Source organism: Oryctolagus cuniculus, chromosome 5 (assembly GCF_964237555.1).
Source record: "Oryctolagus cuniculus chromosome 5, mOryCun1.1, whole genome shotgun sequence".
Classification (NCBI taxonomy): Eukaryota; Metazoa; Chordata; class Mammalia; order Lagomorpha; family Leporidae; genus Oryctolagus; species Oryctolagus cuniculus.
Window position 1 is genome coordinate 72907280 of NC_091436.1, and position 11525 is coordinate 72918804.

At 42.2% G+C, this 11525-nt stretch overlaps 1 long non-coding RNA gene across 1 annotated transcript; it reads left to right on the forward strand.

Moving 5' to 3' along the window:
• Positions 1 to 406: 406 nt before the first annotated feature.
• Positions 407 to 11036, forward strand: LOC138849630 (uncharacterized). The gene is made up of 2 exons (XR_011388607.1): positions 407 to 519; positions 10637 to 11036. It is a non-coding gene; the product is annotated as an uncharacterized lncRNA (long non-coding RNA).
• The last annotated feature ends 489 nt before the right edge of the window (positions 11037 to 11525 follow it).

An 11525-nucleotide genomic window follows, 5' to 3' on the forward strand; every position in this document is an offset into this window, starting at 1 on the left:
TATTTTTAAAGATTTATTTATTTATTTGAAAGGTATAGTTACAGAGAGGTAGAGGCAGAAACAGAGAGAGAGAGAGGTTTTCCATCTGCTGGTTCACTCCCCAATTGGCTGCAATGGCCGAAGCTGCACTGATCCAAAGCCAGGAGCCAGGAGCTTCCTCTGGTCTTCCTACACAGGTGCAGGGGCCCAAGGACTTGGGCCATCTTCTGCTTTCCCAGGCCATAGCAGAGAACTGGATCAGAAGTGGAGCAGCTGGGACTCAAACCAGCGCCCATATGGGATGCTGGCACTGCAGGTAGCAGCTTTACTTGCTATGCCACAGCACTGGCCCTGTCCCCTAAGTTTTGATATGTTATATTGTCACCTCTATTTATTTCCAGAAATGTTTTGATTTCTCCTATGATCTGCTGTTCATTCAGGAGCATGTTGTTCATTCTCCACATGTTTGCATATGTTTTATAGAGAATCCTGGGTTGCTGATGTCCAGCTTCATTCCATTGTGGTTCGAGAATATGCATGGTATGATTTTTATTTTTTTGAATTTGCTTTATGGCTTTGCATAAATGAGTTTTTTAAAATTCAATCAGCCAGTCTGTGTCTTTTAACTGGAGAGTTGAGGCCATTTACATTCAAGGTGACTATTGATAAGTAATGACTTTGCCCTGCCATTTTTCCATAAATATTCCTATTTTTTGCTTTGGCTATCAGCTTGTTACAGGAAACCACTGCAGGGTGATTGGGGAGAGAGAAACGTGTCCCCATTTTTTTTCTCCTCTAGTTTGGCAAGTACACTATCCCCCACAGGGCTCCAAGCTGGAGTCCTCCATGCTTTTTCTGCAGCTTTATCACCAGTGGCTTGGGCTGTTGCAGTCTGGTCTCACCTCACTCTCCAAAACTGGTACGGAGGCTCTCAGCTGCTGAGATTTGTGTGTCCAGACCCTCCACGTACGTCTGCTGTGTCCCTCTAATTTGCATGGAGTTTCTTCTGCCATTTTCTCCCTCTTTCCTGAGAGTGTCTTTAACTATCTTTTCCCAGACTAGAGCATTAAGTTCCCCCACTGCTCCACCATCTTCCTTACAAACTGTTTGCTGAACTTAAATTTAATTAAAAATTCATTCTCTCATTTCGTACCAGCCATGCTTCAGTTGTTCAGTAGTCACATGAATCTAGTAGTTATGTTGAACAGTAGGAACGGAAAACATTTCCATCATCACAGAAAGTTTTATTAGAGAGCAGTACTCTAAAGTTTCTCATGTTGTGGGGCTGCTGCTGTGGTATTGCAGCCTAAGCTGCACTTGCAGTGCCAACATCTCATCAGTTACAGTCCCTGCTTTTCCACTTCAATCCAGCTCCCTGCTAATGCAGCTGGGAAAGCAGTGGATGATGGCCCAAGTGCTTGTGCCCCTGCACCCATTGGGAGACCTGGATGAAGCTCCTGGCTCCTGGCTTTGGCCTGACCCAGTCTCAGCCATTGTGGCCATTTGGAAGGTAAACCAGTGATTGGAAGATCTCTCTCTCTCTCTCTCTCTCTCCCTCTCTCTCTCTCTCTCTCTCTTTCCCTCTCTCTAATTCTAACTTACAAAATAAATCTTTAAAAGTTTTTCTCATATTGTAAGATTTATTCATTTAAGAAAAGCACATTTATTTCAAAAAAGCAGCACAGTTTGTGTATGTGTGTGTGTGTGTGTGTAGGCAAATTTTGCAGGTACTCTGAATAGTACATATATGAGAAGCACTGCTCTGCCCAAAGTTCTTAAGCTAGTACATTTATACATATAGCAAATAGTAGGCACTCAGTAAATATCTGTTGAATGAATAAGAATATATTCTCATATTCATTCATAATGTCAACTTTTAAAATATAAATGTTATAAATTACTTTATTTCAGAGAAATTTCAATGTAAAATCTGAATTCAAAAACTCACAATAGAGGAAGGGTAGGGTGGGAAGTATCACTATGTTCCTGAAGCTGTATATATGAAATACATGGAATTTGTATACCTTAAGTAAAATTTTAGAAAACCTCACAATAGGGGCTGTGGTTGTGGCATTGCAGGATAAGCTACCACCTGAGCACTGGCATCCCATATGGGCACCAGTTTGAGTCTCAGATGCTTCTCTTCCAATCTGGCTCCCTGCCAATGTGCCTAGAAAAGCAGCAGAAGATGGCCAAGTACTTGGGCTCCTGGCTCCCAGCTTCAGCCTGGTCTAGTCCTGACTGTTGAGGCCATTTGGGGAATGAATCAGCAGATGAAAGGTGGATCTCTCTCTCTGCTTCTGCCTCTTTCTCTAACTCTGCCTTTCAAAGAAATAAATCTTAAAAAAAAAAAAAAAAAAAAACCCACAATGAAACTACCACTGCTGAGCCGATGAACTTCCATGTGGCAGGGAAAATCAGGCTTTTCAGCTTCTATATCTGATGAAAGATAACAGACTGTTGATGGTTAAATCAATAAGAGCAAATGAAGTTCACCATTAACTCTACTAGTGCAATAAAATAAGATTAAATCAGATATATTCTACATAGTAACTGATGGTGAATAATTTAGTAAATAAACATAGGTTTTTAACATCTCTCATTTTCAAAATTTTTGTAAAGTTAACCAACTAAATCTTTGCTGGAAACATATTTTTACCAGTTGTAGCTCATCTTAGATTCCTCTTAAGGTTGTTGTTTTAGGTGGCACAATATTCATGTTTTATTCTTAGAATTATTTTTGCCTGTAATTGTTCCATGTGGATAATTCATAGAGACTAATGCTTCAGTCACTTCAACCTGGCATTGACTCATTAAATAAACAGTAAGTGGACAGTATCAATAACAGCTATTGACTGAAAGGAGTGAAGAAAAACAGCTCAGGATCATTTACCTTTATTATTATTATTATTATTAGTCCTTACTACGGATGTTTTTCCCAATGTTCTTGATTCTTTGAGCAACTATATTTTAAGATTATTTATTTGAAAGGCAGAGCAGAGAGAGAGGGAGAGGGAGGAAGAGGTGTCTTTCATCCCCTGGTTCACTCCCCAGATGACTGCAATGGCCGGAGCTGCACTGATCTGAAGCCAGAAGCCGGGGGGCTTCTTCCGGGTCTCCCACATAGGTGCAGGGGCCCAAGGACTTATTGCTTTCCCAGGCCATAGCAGAGACCTGGATCGGAAGTGTAGCAGCCAAGACTTGAACCAGTGCCCATATGGGAAGCTGGAACTGCAGGTTGTGGCTTTACCCACTACACCATAGTGCCAGCCCCGAGCAACTATTCTTGCTGAAAGATAATTTAACAAAATTTACTCTTGGGACTGACACTGTGACACACCAGGTTAAGCTGCCATTTGTGATGCCGGCATCCCATGAATGCTGGTTCGAGTCCCAGCACTTCTGATACAGCTCCCTGCTAATGCTCCTGGGAGAAGTTTCTGAAGACATGCAAAGTGCTTGGTCTCTGCCTCCCACCTTGGAGACCTGGATGGGGTTCCAGACTTCTGGCTTTGGCTTGGCCCAGCCCCAACCACTGTATACATTTGGGGATTGAACAAGCAGATGGAAGATTTTCTCTCTTTCTCTCTCTCTCTTTCTCTCCCCCATCCCCCAGCCCTGTCACTTCCTCCCTCTATTTGACTCTGCCTTTCAATAAATAAATAAATATTTTTGTAAAAAAGGGAACTTTAGACACATTTTTCAGCATTTGCAAACAATTTAAATCACCACTAGTAAAAGGTTTTCCTCCCTTTGTTATGGAGTCATTTATTTTGGCTACAGCTTAACTGTTTTCACTTTTATTTATTTGAGACATTCAGAAAGACAGAATAGAGACAGAACCCTATCTGCTAGTTCGCTGGATAATGGCTGGATTGGGCCAGGCTAGGGTGAGGCCACAGCCAGAGCCAGGAGCCATGAATGCAATCCAGGTCTCCCACGTGAGTGACAGGACCCAACTGAGCCATTACCATTACATTACTTTTTTTTATTTGTATGTATCTCATAAATACAACATTAGAAACATGGTAATTCCCTCTGTACCACCCTCCTACCCACTTTCCCACCGCTCTTCCTCCTGCCTCTCTTGTTTAGTCCAAGGAAGGAGGAGGAGGTGAAGGAGGAGGGAGAGGGGGAGGGGAAGGGAGAGGAAGGGGAGGAGGGGGAGGGGGAAGAAAAAAAGCTAAGAAATTCTTCCTCAACAGTCTAGACAAGGGCTATTCAATGTCATTACATTATTTTTATAAATTAATTCTGAGACTGGGGTTTTGGTGTAGCAGGTAAAGCTGCTGCCTGCATCCTATATGGGCTCCGGTTTGAGTCCTGGCTTCTCCGCTTCTGATCCAACTCCCTGCTAATGACCTGGAAAATCAGCAGAGGATGGCACAAGGGCTTGGTCCCCTGAACCCACATAAGAGACCTGAAATGAGTCTTCTAGCTCCTGGCTTTGGCCTGGCCTACCCCTGGCCATTGTGGCCATTTGGGAAGTAAACCAGTGAATGGAACATCTCTCTGTCTCTCCTCCTCTCTCTGTAACTCTACCTTTCAATTGACTAAACCGTTAATTAGTTAATTAATTAATTCTGTGATAAAATACTGTGTGCTAAATATTCAGTGGGGCCCACATTGCAATGCCAGCATCCATCTCAGAGTGCTGATTCAAGTCCCAGCTGCTTCATTTCTGATCCAGCTTCCCGTTGATGTGCCTGGGAAGGCAGCAAATGATGCCCCAAGCATATGGGCCCTGCCACTCATGTGGGACACTGGGTTGAGTTTCCTGGCTTCAACCTGGGTCAGACCCAGCTGTTGTGGCCATCTGGAAGGTGAACCAGCTGATGGACTATGTGTGTGTGTGTGTGTGTGTGTGTGTGTGTGTTGCTCTGCCTTTCAAATAAGTAAATAAATAAATATTAATAAATTTTAAAATTTTCCCATCACTTATTCCTGTGAATTGAGAATATTGTGATGAGTAATTAATCTGGCAATCCCAACACATATAATATTCTTTTAGAGTAACTGTAATATCTGTTGCATGTTAAATACCATACCTTGCCACCTCATTTGATAACAGAATCATCCGTATTCTATTGTGCCTTAAAAACATCACTTGAGGTCCATATTTCTGGTTTTTTCTTCTAATGACCAACTTGCTTTCACTACTGAGAATATAAAATTATTGTGGTATGACAATCAATGCGGCACTCAATGCACTGGTAATTACAACTGCATGACTACTTTGTAGGGTGTCCTGCTGCAGAGCAAAGGAGGAGAGTAGCCCGACAGTCTCAGTTGCCACCACCTGGCTGTGCCACTGTGGTGTGAAAATAATCGCAGACAATATATGGATGAGTGGATGAGGCCATTTTCCAAGAAAATTTTATTTATGGACAGCAAATTCCACGTTGTTTTCATGTGGTACTATTCTTTTAATTTTTTTCTAGCAATTAGGAAACACAAAAGCGATTCCTAAGGAGCAGGCTGGATTTGGCTAGTCAAACAAATTTTCAACCCGTATTCCAGGGCTTTCTCATGTCAGTTAATAAATCCAGGCTTGCCTATTCCTGATTTTGTAAACCACACTGGAATCTGCTCTCAGCTGTTACCTTTCTTATTTTACCATTTAGATTTAAGAATGAAAAAACAGTATTTTATTGTCTTAGAGAAGACAAAAATGTTTACTACAATAGAGAGAATTTATGTCAACTCTGTGTTTATTGAAATGCAAACCCAAATGACTCATTGGTAGCTTTGAAAACTGACTTAAATTTTTGTGTAATTATTTAGTATTTTACTAAGGTACATATGATTTTCCCAGAGGCTAGCAGTAGATTAGATACATCATTGACCCTCTTTAGAGAGATCCCAGTGGAAAGAATGGGCCATCAAAGAAGGAGGTACCTTTCTCTGAAGGGAAGAGAGAACTTCCAATTTGACTATGACCTTGTCTAAATAAGATCGGAGTCGGCGAACACAAAAGGCTTCCGTAGCCTTGGCAACTCATGATAAGACCCTAGGGAGATTACTAACGCCACAAACAAGAGTGTCAATTTGTTAAGTCAACAACAGGAGTCACTGTGCACTTACTCCCCATGTAGAATCTCTGTCCTTAATGTATTGTGCAATGTGAATTAATGCTATAACTATAACTAGTACTCAAAAAGTACTTTACACTTTGTGTTTCTGTGTGGGTGCAAACTGTTGAAATCTTTACTTAATATATACTAAATTGATCTTCTGTATATAAAGATAATTGAAAATGAATCTTGATGTGAATGGAATGGGAGAGGGAGCAGGAAATAGGAGGATTGCAGGTGGGAGGGAAGTCATGAGGGGGGGAAAAAGCCACTGTAATCCAAAAGCTGTACTTTGGAAATTTATATTTGTTAAATAAAAGTTAAAAAAGAAAGTGTAATTAGATTATCTTTTCAGTGTGCATCTCTCTGAAATAAGTTCTTAATAATATGTAACTTGCCGGCGCCGTGGCTCACTAGGCTAATCCTCCGCCTTGCGGTGCCGGCACACCGGGTTCTAGTCCCGGTCGGGGCGCCGGATTCTGTCCCGGTTGCCCCTCTTCCAGGCCAGCTCTCTGCTGTGGCCAGGGAGTGCAGTGGAGGATGGCCCAAGTGCTTGGGCCCTGCACCCCATGGGAGATCAGGAAAAGCACCTGGCTCCTGCCATCGGATCAGCGCAGTGCGCCTGCCGCGGCGGCCATTGGAGGGTGAACCAATGGCAAAGGAAGACCTTTCTCTCTGTCTCTCTCTCTCACTGTCCACTCTGCCTGTCAAAAAAAAAATAATAATAATAATATGTAACTTTTCAGTCACTTCAACGTTCAACAATATTCTTCAAGAATATACAGTTTCTTTAAAAAAAAGATTTATTTTATTTATTTGAAAGACAGAGTTACAGAGAGAGGTAGAGCCAGAGAGAGAGAGAGAGAGAGAGGCCTTCCATTCCACTGGTTCACTCCCCAAATTACCACAATAGCCAGAACTGTGCCGATCTGAAGCCAGGAGCCAGGTGCTTCTTCCTGGTCTCCCACATGGATGCAGGGGCCCAAGCACTCGGGCCATCTTCTACTGCTTTCCCAGGCCACAGCAGAGATCTGGATCGAAAGAGGAGCAGGGAGTACATGAACCAGCATTCATATGGGATGCCAATGCTGCAGGTGGAGGCTTAGCCCACTACACCACAATCATAGCAATTTTAAGGAAAAGTTTGAAAGCAAAGTAATCATGTGAGCAGATAAATTGAGTAGAATATACCAAAAGTGAAGCAACTCTGTTACAAATTAAGACCCATATAGAGAAATGGCTGAGATGGTTTAAATTTTATTTACATTATGCTTCTCCATGTCTGATGATTTCTGTTGTTTGTGTTAGTTTGTACTCTAGAATAATAAGGTAAGCTTGAGTATCTCATTAGCTGACTTTCAAAATTGATTATTTGAGGACACTGCTGGATATAATGGAAGGTTTGAATAATGGGGTTTTTGTTGCTGTTCCCATGAAATGAGACAAGGATAAGCCTGCAAAATGAGCCATCACCTGTGTGAGAACACCAACAGTGTCCTCATTCTGTGAAATGACATTAGCTTGGGTGCATATTGAATCGAAAATGAGTCTGCAATTAAATATGCTATAAAATACAACTTCACACTGTTCTTTATTTCTTTCTACCATCTCAGTCATTTTCCCAATTATGATGTGATTACTGAAAAGTTTGTTACTTAATCCAATGTGTGTTGCAGTGTTTTCCTCCTTTCCTTCTAAGGTATCATATATTTCTTTAGATAAATGTCAGTCCATTCATGTCTAATTAGCTCGTTCTTAAAAAAGCATTTTATTTATTTATTTGAGAGATACAGTTACAGAGAGAGAGTGAGAGACTGAGAGAGAGAGAGAAAGGTCTTCCATCTGCTAGTTTACTCCCCAAAATGGCCACAACAGCCAGAGCTGAGCCAAAACAAAGCCAGGAGCCAGGAGCTTCTTCTGGATCTCATGTGGGTGCGAGGGCCTAAGCACTTGGACCAACCTCTACTGCTTTCCCAGGCCATCAGCAGAGAACTGGATTGGAAGAGTAGCTGGGACAAGAACTGGCACCCATATGGGATACTGGCGCCACAATAGGAGGCTTAGCCTTCTGTGCCAAAGCACTGGCCTCTAATTAGCTTTTCAGTTGATCATGCCAAAAGTACTCTGGTGAGCCAGGATGAATGACAGTCATACGTATCCAGTATTCAAGTGGTCTTCAAAAAAAGTACACGAAAAATGCGTACTATGGAGAAACTGCATGCATTTCAAAATTTTTTACACCAAAACATCTTTTAATTCCACTTTTCCTTGAACTTTTTGAAGTCTCTCCTATATATTGACAACAGAGATATAGCAACACCTCTGTGCTAGCCACAGATCGGGAGGTAGGAGAGTCAAATATACAGAATGCATAAAAATAGTCACACTGGGCCGGCGCCGCGGCTCACTAGGCTAATCCTCCGCCTAGCGGCGCCGGCACACCGGGTTCTAGTCCCGGTTGGGGTGCCGGATTCTGTCCCGGTTGCCCCTCTTCCAGGCCAGCCCTCTGCTGTGGCCCGGGAGTGCAGTGGAGGATGGCCCAGGTGCTTGGGCCCTGCACCCCATGGGAGACCAGGAAAAGCACCTGGCTCCTGGCTCCTGCCATCGGATCAGCGCGGTGCGCCGGCCACATCGCGCTGGCCGCGGCGGCCATTGGAGGGTGAACCAACGGCAAAGGAAGACCTTTCTCTCTGTCTCTCTCTCTCACTGTCCACTCTGCCTGTCAAAAAAAAAAAAAAAAATAGTCACACTGAAGTTTTTAAGAACTGTTACATACCAAGAAAATAAACTGTGGTGACTAAGTGTGGGCTGTAGGTTGGTCACATAGGTTCCTTTACGGCTGAAGATGCAATGGACTCTGTGAATGAGGCATGAGTTAAGGCTTGTAGATTCTCAGTTTTCTGTGGAACACCTTCGGCATGTCGTGGGAATTTCAGTTTCTCAGAGCACAGTTTGGAAAAATGCCACCAGCAGCATTCTGTGGTGTATTTGCAAAGGTATGGAGTACAGTAACTTTTAGCACATTTGCTATAGATAATACCTTGGAACTTGTTCAAAAATATATTTTGGGGGCACAGTGGATTGAGCTGTTCCATAATGCCAGCATCCCATATGAGGGCCAGTTTGGCTCCCCTCTGAACCAGCAACCTGCTAATGAGCCTGAGAAGTCAGCAGAAGATGGCCCAAGTGCTTGGGCCCCTGCCTCCCACCTGGGAGACCTGGATGGAGCTGTAGGCTCCTGACTTTCATCTGGCCCATCCCCCGCTGTTGTAGCCATAGGGAATGAACCAATAGATGGAAATTCTGTGTGTATGTTGTTTGCACACGTGTGTGTGTGTGTAACTCTGCCTTTCAAATAAATAAAGAAATCTTTAAACAAATAATAACATTTTATATAAGAAGATTTGGAATTTGACTAATAGTTTGGTGATATGATTAAAAATATTTTGAGAATGATTAATTCTTTTTTTGATGCATAATTTCTAAATTCAATTTTTATTCATTTATTCAATTTTTAGGATGTTTCTTTTTGGTATTCTAAAATTCTGTGAAATATGAATTCTAGTTTAGTAACTGAATACCTAAAGGAAGTGCTGGTTTTTTTTTTTAACATTTGTATGTAGGACTTCATTGTGCTTTAATTAATATTTGTAAGTTGTGCTAGTCCATAAAATATTTTAATCATCAAATGTATTGTAATAAAAATAAAATTTAGACTAATTTCTGATCAGTGACTATTTAAAAATGTTTAATTCATAATATGGTTTTCTTTCTATTTGACAGAGATATAGACAGTGAGAGAGAGAGACAGAGAGAGTTTTCCTTCCGTTGGTTCACCCCCCAAATGGCCACTATGGCCAGAACTGTGCCAATCCAAAGCCAGGAGCCAGGTGTTTCCTTCTGGTCTCCCATGCGGGTGCAGGGGCCCAAGCACTTGGGCCACCCTCCACTGCCTTCCCTGGCCACAGCAGAGAGCTGGACTGGAAGAGGAGCAGCCGGGACTAGAACCTCGCACCTATATGGGATGCCGGCGCTGCAGGCAGAAGATTGACCAAGTGAGCCACGACGCCAGCCCCCCATAATATGTTTTTTAAAGTATAATAATAACAGTTCACTACTACTAGTGTCTATTTTACTAAAGTCTAAGAATAAAGGAATATGATAATTAAGAGAATTATTTCCTCCCCAGTGGATACTGTCATGTAAACCCTATTATTTGTGCAGTCACATACGCATATATATTCAGCCTCTTCAGGAAATATGTGTTTATTTTGTTAAACTTTTTCAGTGGTAAGTTAAATTCCTGCAGTGCTTTCTAAAGAATATTTTTAAATTGCTGCCTACGATTACATTAACAGAGGCCAAAAAGATTGTTAACACTAATGCAAGTTCTGGCACACCATTTTTCTTACTTGAGAGGTTTACTCCAAACAACGAATTGATATTGAAATTCTGATAACTTCTCTTAAAAGTCCTAAAAGCAAAACCTAAAATAAATGTTCCTAAATCTTTATAATCAGAAATATTTGTAAAATTAAAAAACCTTGTAAAATGTGTACCTAACATGTTATTCTCACTTTCAGTAGTGTATGTCTGACCATGCGCATATGCACAGAAGAGAGAAGAAACACTACTGAATTGTTAGAAGACGGTTCTGAGGCCTGCGCTGTGGCACAGTGGGTTAAGGCCCTGGCCTGAGGCACTGTCATCCTACGTGGGCGCCGGTTCTGGTCCTGGCTGCTCCACTTCCCATCCAACTCTCTGCTATGGCCTGGGAAAGCAGTAGAAGATGGCCCAAGTCCTTGGACTCCTGCACCCGCATGGGAGACCCAGAAGAGACTGCTGGCTCCTGGCTTCGGATCAGCTCAGCTCTGGCCGTTGCAGCTATGTGGGGAGTGAACCAGTGGAGGGAAGACCTCTCTGCCTCTACGTCTGTCTGTAACTCTGTCTTTCAAATAAATAAAATAAATCTTGAAAAAAGAAGACGGTTCTGCCTCTCTCACAGTGTCTTCTATTTTCCAGTCTACACCCACTCTTCACCAGAATCCAGGGTCTCGTTTCCTGCTGCCCGCGCCATAGTGTCACAGGACTTAGAGCATGAATAGACAGTGATTCTGGAGCGTCCCCTGTCTGCATTCCTTCATGCCGTCAGAACTTCTAAACCTCTAGTAAGTCTCTAGCTTTAGTGATAACTTGGTAGCCTTGTATCTGCCTTCAAAAAACAAAACATTGTTTTTTTAAAAATACTCCAAACATTATAGTACCAAACGTGCAGCCTAGGGATGCAGTGATAAATGCTTAACCATCAATTAACTGGTGAGAGGGAAAGCAATAATTTTTATTTTCATCCTATAAATTTTCCAGTTTTTGTCATATAAATATTCCCACCAGGACTGATTTCAGATTGTCAGCATAAGCTCAGTTAAAGCTGGATTGAGGGGATGGTGCTGTGGTGTAACAGGTAAAGCCACT